General features: G+C 39.5%; 1 long non-coding RNA gene across 1 annotated transcript; it reads right to left on the bottom strand.

The window, feature by feature from the left end:
- Window positions 1-490: 490 nt before the first annotated feature.
- Window positions 491-4,131, bottom strand: LOC117674865 (uncharacterized). Its single transcript, XR_004594023.3, has 2 exons — window positions 3,994-4,131; window positions 491-688 (listed from the first exon to the last, which is right to left on the bottom strand). It is a non-coding gene; the product is annotated as an uncharacterized LOC117674865 (long non-coding RNA).
- Window positions 4,132-13,977: the final 9,846 nt, after the last annotated feature.

Raw genomic sequence — 13,977 nt, forward strand, 5'->3', positions numbered from 1 at the left:
TTGCTAGCAGCGGTGGCTCTATCACCCAAGGATCGGCCCACAGATTTCCACTGCTCTCCTCTCCTCTGCCTTCTGTGCATCTGCGTGTCAGGCACTGGACCCAACTGTTCCTCCTCTTCCTCATCAGCCACCTCCAGACCTGGGGGCTGCCGTTGACTCTTCATCTAGGGCTGACGGATTGCCCAGGCTCTGCCTCTCTCTCTCTTTCTCTCTCTGACAGATCCATTCCTTCTTCCCCCTTGGAGCTCTGACTCCCATACCTCCTCATCATCTGATTTAGCTGCTGGAGGGGCCAGCGGCCGACAGGCCACAACAGGCATCATCAATGTCTTTGCAATGCATTCTAAGCCATTTCCAAGGACTCTTTGCTCTTCTGATAGAAATTGTGGGTTGTGAGTTGTGGACTAGCCTTATCTTTGCTAAAAGAAACAAAACAAAACAATCCCAAACCCTAGAAAGGAACATAAAAAACACAGCTGCCCTTCAGAACTGTTGAGATACTTTAAATGTTTTAATCAAGACTTATTAGATATTAGCAGCACGGTTAATTTACATCTCGTATAGCTCCTTCAGATGGCTCATATCCAAAGATCTTTGCAGGCTTCATCACAAAAGCATTCTTGGGAGTTCTCCAAATGAAATAGCCAAGTAAGTAGGTCCAAGTGGCTCAGTGCCATGACTTAAGAAACTGGAAAATGAACAAAATGTATCAAAATGTAAATTACAGTAAGTTGATGCCGTTATTTTGTCAGCTTCTAAGATATCATGTGGGTTTTAAACTGCCTAGAAGAAGAAAGGATAAACTTGCCGGGTCTGCTTTGATAGGACAGGTTTTGCTAGGTAGTAAATGATAAATTATTAGACATTTGATGGGAATACCAGACTTCTTTCCTAAATGTGGTACTTCTGCTGAGGAAGTTATTATATTTTCCCTGCAGGGTAAGGATGATTTTTCCTACTTGGAATAAAAAGCCATTTCAAAATTTGCTACAAGGAGCCATGTCTTTTTTTATATTCATCATCTGAATTAGAATGGCAGATTTTGTGTATGTTTTTCTTTCACCGTACCATGCACAAATGCTTTGGGAGGGTAACATTTCCAGCTGAACACATGTTGATGAAAAAGGGATGAGTACCATTGAAACTGTCTTTTCCGCCTTCCGCAAAAACAGGAAGCCTTCCAGAGGTTGGTTGACCTTATGCTCCCATTAGCCCCAGCCAGGGGTGGGATTCTACCGGTTTGGACGGTTCAGGCGAATCAGTAGCTCTGACAATCAGCTGGGAGCGAACTGGTTTGCCCCAACAATCAGATGGGCCCACCTGCCTACCCGTGCTATTTTCCTACCTTTATCTTCTCAGCTGATTCGCGCAGCAGAGCGGATTGCCGCACAAATCAGCTGTGTTACTCCTCCGAAGAAACCCGGAAGTGAAGATTTCTTCAAACTGTGCACACATACACATATCATGCGATCACTGAACCGGTTGTTAAACCAGGAGGATGCCACCACCCAGCTATTTATTCATTGACTGAATTTGTGTCAACATGGTCCCAGTAAAGCCAGAATGGCCAATGGTCAAGTATGATGGGAGTGTCAGACCTACAGGAGAAAGGAATCCTGTCCTGAAGGAACACCTTCTTGTATTGTTGGGTTCCTTCTTTTGACCAGCTCCAGTTTTGGGTGTGTGGACATTTTATTGCCTATGCGGAGTGTAATAATATTCCATTATAGGGGAACGGGACTCAGCCTTAGTATCTTTGCCTGATCTTGATCTGGATATATTACTGATGGGAAATAAATGCAGGTATTAAATTGTCTGAATTTGACTCAATGAGATAACTGAGAGTCCTACACAGAAATTATGAGATGGGTCTTCATCATACTGATATTGTACAGATAGTCCTCGACTTACAACCACAACTGAGACCAAAATTTCTGTTGCTAAGCGAGACATTTGTTAAGGGAGTTTTGCCCCATTTTACGACCTTTCTTGCCAAGTTGTTAAGTCAGTAACACAATTGTTAAGTGACTCTGGCTTCCCCATTGACTTTGGTCGCCAGAAGGTCGTAACAGTGGATCACATGACCCTGGGATATTACAACCGTCATAAATATGAATCAGTTGCCAAGCTTCTGAATTTTGATCACATGACCACAGGGATGCTGCAACGGTCGTATGTATGAAAAACGGTCATAAGCCACTTTTTCCAGTGCCAGTGTAACTTCAAACTGTCATTAAATGAACTATTGTAAGTCGAGGACTACCTGTAGTAACAATTCCTCCTAAAAACTTTAAAAATCATGTTCCTCATAATGAAAACAGCACTTCTACACTTAGTTAATCATATGATTGGTTGATTGAGCAATAAGCCTTATGAAATGAAAACAATGTAACCCTTTCTGAATTTTTTTATCAGATTACTTAAAAAAAATACAACTTAGTTTACTTTACTTTTAAACCCGGAGGGTCTCTGGTGCTTAATTAGTTGTATGACTATGATTTGATTTTTTTCCAACGATGGGCCCAAATTTACTCAGGAAGCATATGCATATGCTTGAGTGGTAATTTGACCCTGGACCCCCTTACTTTACGGACATGATACTAGTTGAAGCCCTACCTAGGGGAATTGTTTATTTTATGCATAACTAGGCAACTTAACTACAGTTTGAATTATTAAATATTAGCATATTCATGTATTCTCCAGTCATACCGCTTGAGGAAATATTAAAAGAAAAAAATAATAATGCAGGAAAAAGATTTGTTTCAATTTTATATCTGCCTTTCCTTCTCCTGCAGATTCCAGAGGCTTTTCTTTAGATAGCCATTCTTTTCACATTTCGGGTCCAACTCTTTTCTAAAAAGCTGCAGGCCTCATTTTGTTTTAGTAGCTGTTTATAGAATTCGCTTGCTCTGCACAAAGGGAGGCCTCATCTGTGGCCACAGACACACTTAGCTGTTTATTGAATTTGTTCATATAAGAACTAGTGCCAGATGACTGGTGGAATTAAGTAAACTGGCAGGGATGGTTCCTTAAGCAGGACGTGGCTTCGGATGGGCCTGAGCTATAGTACCTCAGAAGGAAACAAACTGGAAACCTTAAAACATCTTAATTTGTTATTTCACACTGGCTCTCACCTACCCAGAACTCCAAATCTGCTTATTACAAGTTGTCACCCTTGTACGGCCTGAGGGGAACCTTGAATCGGTTCTTTTTTCCCCCTTCTGAGCGCGCCAGCTTGTTAAAAGCCAGGCTAGTGACTGAAAAGTGGGCACCCTGGCTTGAATTATCCCATTCTCCTGCAGAGTCTGAAGTAATCTCTGCTAATGAAGTATCTGCCTCAGGGCTTGGCCAATTGGCATCTTTCTATACTCTTGACTCGTCTTTGAAACTCTTGTCTTCTCACATGTGTGCAGAGTGGAGATGAATGCACAAGGACTGAACACACACACACACACACACACACACACATCTATGCTGCAGAAATGTAGAGTTTGTCCCTTCCAGAACTTCAGTGAAATTTTGGTAACTAAAAGCAACTCGGCACCTTCTGAAAAGTTTCTTCTTGCCAAATTTTAGTCTCAGAGGCACCATGATATATTCCTATTGTTGGAAAGCCAAATCCAGTGGCACTGATGCTTCATCATCTCATAACCTATGTCCAAACAGTCGGTAGGTTCTGGAGAGAGAGAGAGTTTAAAATGGAAGAACTTGCCTCCAGAAGTTGTGAATGCTCCAACACTGGAAGTTTTTAAGAAGATATTGGATAACCATTTGTCTGAAGTGGTGTAGGGTTTCCTGCCTAAGCAGGGGGTTAGACTAGAAGATCTCCAAGGTACCTTCCAACTCTGTTATTCTATTCTATAAAATGTATCTATCACTCTACCCACTCTTTATCTAATAGCACTAGCACTAGCACTTAGACTTATATATTACACTTTATAACCCTCTCTAAGTGATTTACAGAGTCCATAATTGGGTTCTCATTTTACCCACCTCAGAAGGATGGAAGGCTGAGTCAACCTTGAGATCCATCTGGTTCGAACTCCAGACTGTGGGTAGAGTTTGCCTGCAATATGGCATTCTAATCACTGAGCCACTAGTGCTGTGATCATCTGAAGTCTCTTCCTTTTCTCCTTTTCCTGGCACACAGAGGAGATGTAGTTGGCTCCTCCTCCTAACAGGATGCAGCTAGCTGGGTGCTAGGCCTTGCCTATCCTTATCATGCATTTCCTGTAAATACATCTCTTTCCTCTTAGTATTAAGCCTACCGCACTAATCCTTTCTCAGGTTAGATTTCTGCTTTCAGGAACACTCCCACGTCCACACAGAGTGCTTCTATTCTGATGGGATTATAGGCCAGCAACAGAATCAAAGATAAGATGTACAATAACAAATCTGAGTCTCTTTTTTATTTTTTTATTTATTTTTTAAATTTGATTTATATGCCGCCCTTTTCCGGAGACTCAGGGCGGCTTACAATGCGTTAAGCAATAGCCTTCATACTTTTGTATATTTATACAAAGTCAGTTTATTGCCCCCACAAACTGGGTCCTCAATTTACCTACCTTAGAAAGAATGGAAGGCTGAGTAGTAAAGCTATAGTAAAAAATTTTGAAACCCACCACTGAGTTACTTCCTTGTTTAGAAATGAAATGAAATTAGTAGAGCAACGTAGAATTCAGCCCCAGCCCTGAAAGTGTCCATCTTTCATAAGTGCAGAAGTTGAAAGGATCAGAAGCTTCACTTTGATCATTTGTGATCCAAGATTGATGAAGTATCAAGGAATCATCTTTGTGCTGGACAAGAACTCTTTCAAGGAAGAACAATACTGCAGAAGCAAAGAGTCTTGGACATTGCAAACGACAGAGCAACCGGAATGATCTGCTTGGGAGTAGGCTTGGGGATTGTGCATTTAGATCGATCAAAAGGCACTTGGAAAGCTCTGTAAGACTTGCATGATAAAAGATCCATAGACTCCAAAGGGCATATTTCCAGAAAGCTATCTAACTAGTATCTCGGGAAGAGATCCAAGTCTGCATAGGAATTAAAGAAAAGATAAGTTAGCTTTCAAGTTAGCTTGAAAAGAAAAACATACTTGTAGAGGAAGAAATGTTGTGGAGTTCTTGGTGCTCTCTGAATTTGTTTGCTTCCAGATGTTTCTTTAACCAACTAGGTAACATCTTCAGTGCTAGTGAGTATGGGGTTTGCTCTCTGTTTGTATACAGTAGCTTGCCATCAATTTTGGTGGAGGCATGTTTTCTCCTAGGTAGTTCTTTGATTAGGGTATTGTTTCCTGCTTGTTTCTCTGGTGTTAATCCCTGTTTATCTGGGTGTAGACTGCTGGACAGGATGTGTTCTGGCCTTTTTGTTTCCTTCTTAGCTTTTTATTGTCTCTTCTGAATGATGAGTACATGTGATTTAGCTCTGATATAGAAAGAAATGATGGTTGTCTTCATTTTAAACGCATTGTTTGGAAATAACCAAGCTGTGGTATATGGCCTAGAAATGAAAGAGGAAGCAGATACTAATGGTGTAATAAATCGCTTACAAGACTATAATCTACATAACTCTCACGAGCAAGATACAGTTCTTAGTCAAGAAAATAGTTGTTAGTCCAGAAGGAAATGTTTCATTTACAATGACTTGATTGCATGTTAAAAGTGACAACTTTCCTCAGCCCAGTATAAGAAAAAACCATAAAGGAGATAAAACAATGCAAATTGACCAACAGATAGCATCTGTTTTGATTTGGCTACAACTTCTACCTTCATTAAAGAGAAAGAGCGGTTCACTTTATTGAATGAGTATAAATCTACCACTTACTTGGCAAACAGACAAGTCATTTCAGTGGTGGTATGGGGACAGACTGTGAGACTGTGTTAGGTATTAGGGAAAGGAGAAGTTTTCAATTTAACAAAGATGCCCTTATATGTCCCAGATCTGGAGTTAAATGTCATCTCAGTAAAATATATCATAAAGAAAAGATGTGGTATAAAATGTAAAGGCAATTATTGTTATGTAACTGAGAATGGAGAATTGCTTAGGAATGGAGAATTTGAATTAGACTACGGTAGGCAAAATATAAAGCAAACACAGGAAGGAAGGAATTGCAATAAAACATCCAGCAACCCAATGGCACTAGAGAATGGGACACAGAAACCCAGATACTGTTGGTAATAAATTGGAGGGATTAGGCAAAGTTGTAATCATGTTCAAAGCGGACCAGATGTTGCAGGTTTTATATAGTCAAGGTTATAAACTATTAAAGATATTGAGAAAAGTAAAGAAAAAGGCAAGATACTAGGACTAGCACATAGTAGCATTTTTGAAAATATTTTTTTTATTGTATTGAAAAATTTAAGTAATACAATGTATTATTTGGGTACAGTATAGTTTTAACTGCAGATTATGGAAACTGATGATTTGGGTAGACATTTAAAGACGGCAAAAATATTTCTAAAATGTTAAGAAACATACAGTTGCTTAAATTGTACATGCAGGGCTAAGGGTAGCATTGATAAAAGAACAGCAAAGTGCATTGAATTACTTTATTTACTTATTTTTCACATTTTCGAACCACCCATCTCCTTCAGAGAGGAACATTTGTTATATAGTATTGTTACACTATAAAGATACAACAAATCTTTACACAGTAACAATTTCCTATCTTCACTGTTGTTGTTTATGCATATTAAAAAAGAAAAACAAAACAAAAAGTAAAAGAAACTTGAAAAAGTTTATCAGTGTTTTATTTCTAACTTCTCCCTTCTTTATACTTCAACCAATTAATAGTACTTATAAACATTTAGACAACTTTAGAAACCATATTGTGTTTATATTTGTCTTGCTGCATAGTAGATTGTATATATGGGAATCATTCTTCCTTCAATTTAATGTTAATTTTGCCATTGCTGTACATTCTCCAAATTTAAGTTTCCAGTTAGATGTTGTTAGAATTGTGTCTTTATTCTGATGTTGGACAAAAGTTATTCTTGTTGCCATTTATCTCAATAAATGACGATCCTTCTTTATATTTTCTGGGATTATTTCTAGTAAAAAAAAACCTTGTGATTTCATTTCAAAGTTAATTTTCAAAAATTTCTGAATAGTACTGTCTGCCTCTTATCACTCCCACCACATGTGATAATACATTTCTTCTGTTTTGTGGCATTTTCAGCATTTATTACCATATAATTTATCTATTTTAGAAATTATTGACAGTGTTGTGTAGCATTTGTACTAGTTTTATTCAGATTATATTCGTAGTGAATTTTATGGATTTGGTCCATCATTCCTGCCATTGTTGCATGATGACTGTTTTGTATCCATTTTATCATGCATTTTTTTATTTGTGTCATAGCAAAATAGGAATTTGTATATGCGCCCTATGAGACGGCATTGGTTTTGTATAAATGTTTCAAATTCTGACATTTTTCTTAATATTCCTCCCTCTGATAAGATCATATTTTATGCTTCCAGCAATGTGTAAGTACATCAACCGTAGCAGCAATAGCAATAGCACTTAGACTTATATACTGCTTCACAGTGCTTTACAGCTCTCTCTAAGCGGTTTACAGAATCAACATATTGCCCCCAACAATCTGGGTCCTCATTTTATCATCCTAGGAAGGATGGAAGGCAGAGTCAACCTTGAGCTTGCGTGTCAATGGGCAGAGTCAGCCTGCAATACTGCATTTTAACCACTGCAAGGCCTTGATTGAATAATTCTTGCTATATCTTTAATCCATTCATTGGGTCTGAATCAGTGGTGGGATTCAAATTTTTTTAGTACCAGTTCTGTGGGCGTGGCTTGGTGGGCGTGGCAGGGGAAGGATACTGTAAAATCTCTATTCTCCCCCCCCCACTCCAGGGGAAGGTTACTGCAAAATCCCCATTTCCTCCCTATCAGCTGGGACTTGGGAGACAGAGAATAGATGGGAGTGGGGCCAGTCAGAGGCCCCACTGGTATTTACCAGTTCTCCGTATTACTCAAAATTTCCACTACAGGTTCTCCAGAACTGGTCAGAACCTGGTCAGAACCTGCTGAATACCATCTCTGGTCTATTTGCATATGTGATTACATTTTTCTTGCTGGAATTATGTCCAACAAGAAAAGCATTTGTAGAAGAAGCTAATGGTGAAATGGTTGAGCTTATGATTTTCATTATAGAATTTCAAACTGACAGTGTATCCTTTTAAAATTTTTGTTCTCCATTGTGTCTTTATATGTCTTTGAAATCCATTAATTAGGGCAGCTCTTTCCTATATTAACATTCTAGTATTTGTAAATTTTATCCACTCTGTTATCCATGACAGGATCTTGCTTTATCATACAATTTAAAATTCAGAAGGACAAGTTCACCTCTGTCTTTTGAATCTCATAATTTGACTCTGGTTCTTTTCCCACCCCATATAAATTTACTGACAATTTCTTGCCATTCTTTTCTCTGAAACTGTAACTTGTGCCATTTGGAAAAAATGATCATGGCTAATACATTCAACAATTACAACGGATCCTGACCAAGATGGCTTTAGGTTCCTTAACCTTTTGAGATATCTTTTAATTTCTTGCCTTCCTTTAGCATAGTTATTGTGATATATTTCTTGATTATTACTTGTCATGTGGCAACCAAGAATGGACTGTCTGACAGTCAGGTTCTTCCTGCAAAAGATTAACTTTTTGCATGACATATCTTGTAATTATTATGGGGGCTTGGACATTGATTTTGGGTAACGTTTGATGGAGAGGTTATATCATGGCCACATTTCTATGGAGGAAAAATGGAAAAGTGTTCATCTCTAATCGAGACGTATACATGGAAGAGAATGTATCCTGTGGTCCCTGATTCTGAATAAAAGGAAATGAATTTAGACTGTCCAGCCAAAAGGTGGATTATTGCCACTCAATCATTCAAAGGAACTGTGACTAGATTTTAGGCCAGAAATGTGAAAGGGCTTTACTTTTTCTTTTAATACAATGCTCAATCAGGATTTTACCTATAGCTATTGAAAATGGGGCTGAAATGACAGGGCACACTACAATGAACAACAACAGGTGTCACATCTGCTGTTTTTGGAACAGTGAATATTTATCTAATTGTCCTAACATGGGAGATTATTTGGCATGTTCAAATGTCACCATACTTTTCATGAGGGTCATTTTTCTACTCAGGAATTTTGATTGAGCAGTGTTCCTACCTGCATTTGTATGTTTGGGAGGGATGTGCCACGAATTTTAACACTTGCAGAAGGTTTCCAGATCTTTACAACCGGTGAAAATCAGCACCACATCTGTAACACTAGTAGCAGCACCCTTTTCTCTTTGAAGTATGCTTGCTGATTTTTTATTGTTCTGTTTTTAAAATGTATTAAAAGCATTTAAAATTTAGAGACGCTTTCTATTAAAGCCGTGTTGTCTAGGATCAGGATGTTGGTCCCAGTTTAAAATGGTTGTTAAATATAAGTATATTCAACTAAAAGCGGGTTTGGCTTATAAACATGTTTTGACTATGTTCATTTTTATGACTAAATTCTTCTCCTTGGGGCCACAGAGGCCAACCTTTATCATCTACCATCTTCAACATTTCCTATAACTACTATTTGGGAAATTGTAAATGAGATTCTTTCTCACTAAAGAATTAAAATGAAAATATTAAACAGAGCGAACAAATGCCCCATATTTACTATTGTTTGGTCTTATAATTTAAACAGTAGTTGACATTCCTACCACAAATGGTTGTAACCAGAAATAAATGCAAGGCTAGATGTCTGCTATTCTGTAATTGGTCCCCAAAATTTGCATATTAAATTTTTTCCTTTGCTATAATATAGATCTTTATCATAAGCACTATATCAAAGAATAGGGCTGATTTCTTACCCTGAACAAGTAAGAAGCAAAACTAATGTAAAATTAACATGGAGGAAAATGAAATATCTTGAATCATTCCTATATAAGTCTTCTGCATTTTGTGGAAATTTAGCATTTAAAATAATATTCTGGAGAGGCAAATGAGCAAAATACTGGCCTGTTTTATAGAGTGCTGGACCATACTTTGATGGCTGTTTTTGCATAGTGTGAAACGTGAGTTTATGGCTTAAAGCTATCTATTTCCTTGCTCAGTAGAGTATGATTTTTAAAAATCCTACAGAAATATTTTACGTGGAAATGCTAAGCATAACCTTCTCCAGAACTCACAATAATGGTGTTGTATCTAACATACATTTGAGAAATGGAGAGAAGACACTCTTTAAATCACAGGTGTCAAACTTGCAGCATCATATTGCCGTCATGTGATGTTTCGCGACATTTTTCCTATTTGCAGAGCTGGGGTGGGCGTGGCCTTTGCATGACACATCCGGCCTGCGGGCCGCCAGTTTGACACCACTGCTCTAAATGGAAGGAAATTTCACATCACGTGATAACAATTTTTTTATATTGGCATTTCCATTTAGTATAAAAAAATATTTCTTATTCATTCATCCTCTGCTCAGTGACACTTACTCCCTTGTAGGTACATTTACCTCAGCAATCAGCCATGTCAATTAATGACATTGTGTTGCAAAGGGCCTTCTGATCATCAGGTAAAGATGCCTACTGGATTAGCAGATGTCTCTGTTGTGGCCAAAACTTAAAGCAACCAAATCATTTTGAAGATGCAACATAACATTATTAGGCATGAAAACAATACAATGCATAGTGGACTCTCAGCAAAGCTTTGGCGGCTTGTTGGAAAGTTTGAGCAAAGGCCGAACCAGGGCTTGTATGTCCTTGCACAACTAGATGCAAAGGAAAGACACAGAAAAGGGTGGATACCATGGAAATCGTAACATGATGTTATAATATTGTTGATAACCCCATCAGGGTCACCTTCTTATTATTTATCCTTTCCTACTAGGTCAGCGTGCTAGCCATATTATATTTGAGATGTGGCCTGTATAGAATATAAAAAATGTGGTTTACTGGGCCACAGGTCCCTGACTGAGTCACTTCCTGGTTGCCACTCAGGGTCAATTCAGTTTACTGTGAATGTTTTCTTACAAGAGCACTTTTAGCAGTTCATGGGGATGTGGGGAGGGGGATCTCATAGGCTTAGTAGTGAATGCATGCATGTTTGAGGGTGGGGATACCTTTTACTACCACAACTCCTACCTTCACATTGTCACCAGTTCAGACAGTATCCTTTCCCCTGCTTCCCAGAGAAGTAGTAGAATAGTAGATTCTAGAGATTCTAGAGTAGTAGCAATAAATAGTAGAAACAGCTCTGCTCCTGGATAACAATAGTACAGAAGGTCAGAATGAAGCATTTTAAATATAGATGTGTGTGGTGCTTATATCAGAATTAAGTCCAGGGATCTAAGGGGTTTGGGAGGGTCCCCTTCACTCAACAGAGATGAAAAATAGTTGGTTGCATGGAACATGTAAAAATAGATACTCAGAACCTTTAAAAATGAATAGATCAATTCTGAATTATTCCAGCAGTAAAAATTAACTAGTGTGTGCATATGTGTGTATATGTGTGTGTGTGTAATACTTAGCGATAGCACTTAGACTTATATACCGCTTCACAGTACTTTACAGTCCTCTCTAAGTGGTTTACAGAATCAGCCTATTGCCCCTCAACAATTTGGCTTCTCATTTTATCCACCTCAGAAGGATGGAAGGCTGAGTCAACCTTAAATCAGGATTGAACTGGCAAACTGCTGGCAGCCAACAGTTAGCAGAATTAGCCTGCAGTACTGCATTCTAACCACTGTGACACCACAGCTCTTACACACACACACAGAGAGAGAGAGAGACACACACACACACACACACGCTTTAAAGTTTCTGAGGTTGAGAAAGACCAGATTAAATGGATCAAACAACTTTGTCTAGTGATAGAGCTGGCCCAAACAGTTTAATGGTGTGGAATGTAGGGTTTTGATCTCTACTAGTCCAGATTCTGAAAATACAAAATCTATCAAACAGTGACTGAACTCAAGTGAATAGGGCCTATTCTGAAAAGCAGAAAGCTTCTATGTTAATAAAGGGAGGGGGATAAAAGGGGAAGCAGGATGATACTAACATGTTTGTCCCTTGTGACTGGCAGAAAGATCTCCTGCTGTGACAATATTTCCTGTTTAAGATACACAAGGCCTACTGCTAGATCATCATTCAGCTCACTGCTTCCTGCCAACTGCTTTTCCTCTCTCTGGGCCACTTCCCTGGCGACATTTTGCAGTTTGCAATATGAATCTTTTACAGTCTTTGCTAAATCAACCCTCTTCTCATTGACTTCTCCTTATAGTATTATAAGGATTCCCCCCACCCCCTGCTTTTTCTTCCATGCTTCCTAAAAGCTACTGTGAAGGTTTCCCAGAAATGATAGGATAGGTTCCTCACCCCATCAGGCAGGGATGATTGCAAGGAAAAGCAAATGGGTCTCACCACTTCTAAGGATGGAACACGGCACAAATCACTGTCTGTGGTTTTGTCCATGTTACATTCTGGAAGAGATATGCAAATGATTTTTTTTTTCTAATTTAGCATATATTCTAAGAAAGAATAGAATAATAGAATAGAATAGAATAGAATAGAATAGAATAGAATAGAATAGAATAGAATAGAATAGAATAGAATAGAATAGAATAGAATAGAATAACAAAGTTGGAAGGGACCTTGGAGGTTTTCTAGTCTAACCCCCTGCTCAGGCAGGAAACCCTATAACAGTGATGGCTAACCCTTTTGCCATTGCGTGCCAGGAGTGGGGGGGCATGTGAGCGTGTGCCCACACCCATAATTCTACGTGTTCTGCCCCCGCGCATGCACACGCAACCCCCCCGCTCCCCCCGCTCCTGGCACACGATGGCATGGCAGGGCCATTTTTTGCTCTCCCAGCCTCTAGAGCCTTTCTAGGAGTCTGGGGAGGGTGAAAACGGCCTTTGCCCACCCACCGGGTGGCCTGTTTGCCTACTTCCAGTCCCACTGGAAGTTGGCAAATGAGCCATTTTCGGCCTCCGGAGGGCCTCCGGAGAGGGGGGGTTCACCCTCCCCAGACTCCTAGAAAAGCTCTGGAGGCTGGGGAGAGAGAAAAACGGGACTTTGGAGGCAGGAAACAACATGTTTCCCTACTTCTGGTGGGCCCAGAAGGCCCAAAAATCAGCTGGCTGGCACGCACATGCGCGCCGGAGCTGAGCTCGTGTGCCCACCAATATGGCTATGCATGCCACCTGTGGCACGCATGCCATAGGTTTGCCATCATGGCCCTATAACATTTCAGACAAGTGGTTGTCCAACCTATTCTTTAAACATTCTAGTGTTGGAGCTTTCACAACTTCTGGAAGAAAATTGTTTCACTGATTAATTGTTCTAACTGTCAGGAAATTTCTCCTTAGTTCTAGGTTGCTTCTCTCCTTGATTAGTTTCCATCCACTGCTTCTTGTCCTGCCCTCAGGTGCTTTGGAGAATAGCTTGACTTGTAAAAAGTAAAGAGTGCCATTGCTAAATCAATACAAAGGTTCATTAAGGTCAATGTCCTGTCTCCCACAATAGCCAGCCACATGTGTCTCTAAAACACTCACAAATCCTACTCCCATTTGAGGGCATACTCCCTTTGAAACAGGAGGCTGTAAACTGCTGAAGCATAGAAGCACAGAACTGGAAGGGAACTTTGGGCTCTTCTAGATCAGCCCTCTGCCCAAGGCAGAGGATGTTATTGCATTTTGGACAAATAGTTGTCCAATCTTTTCTTTAAAACCTCCAGTGATGGTGCACCTACAGCTTTGGGAGGCAGGCTGCTCCATGATTAAGTGTTTTTACGGTCAGGAAATTTGCCCCAAAGGCGCTTTTTCAAAAGACAACTGGACTTTGTTTTCCATTGGAGACATTTCGCTTCTCATCCAAGAAGCTGAAAGAACTGAAGAACTTCTTCAGTTTTTTCAGCTTCTTGAATGAGAAGCGAAAGGTCTTCAAGGAAAAACAAAGTCCAGTTGTCTTTT

The sequence above is a fragment of the Pantherophis guttatus genome, chromosome 1 (genome assembly GCF_059756535.1).
Source record: "Pantherophis guttatus breed Tessera chromosome 1, ASM5975653v1, whole genome shotgun sequence".
NCBI classification, from domain to species: domain Eukaryota; kingdom Metazoa; phylum Chordata; class Lepidosauria; order Squamata; family Colubridae; genus Pantherophis; species Pantherophis guttatus.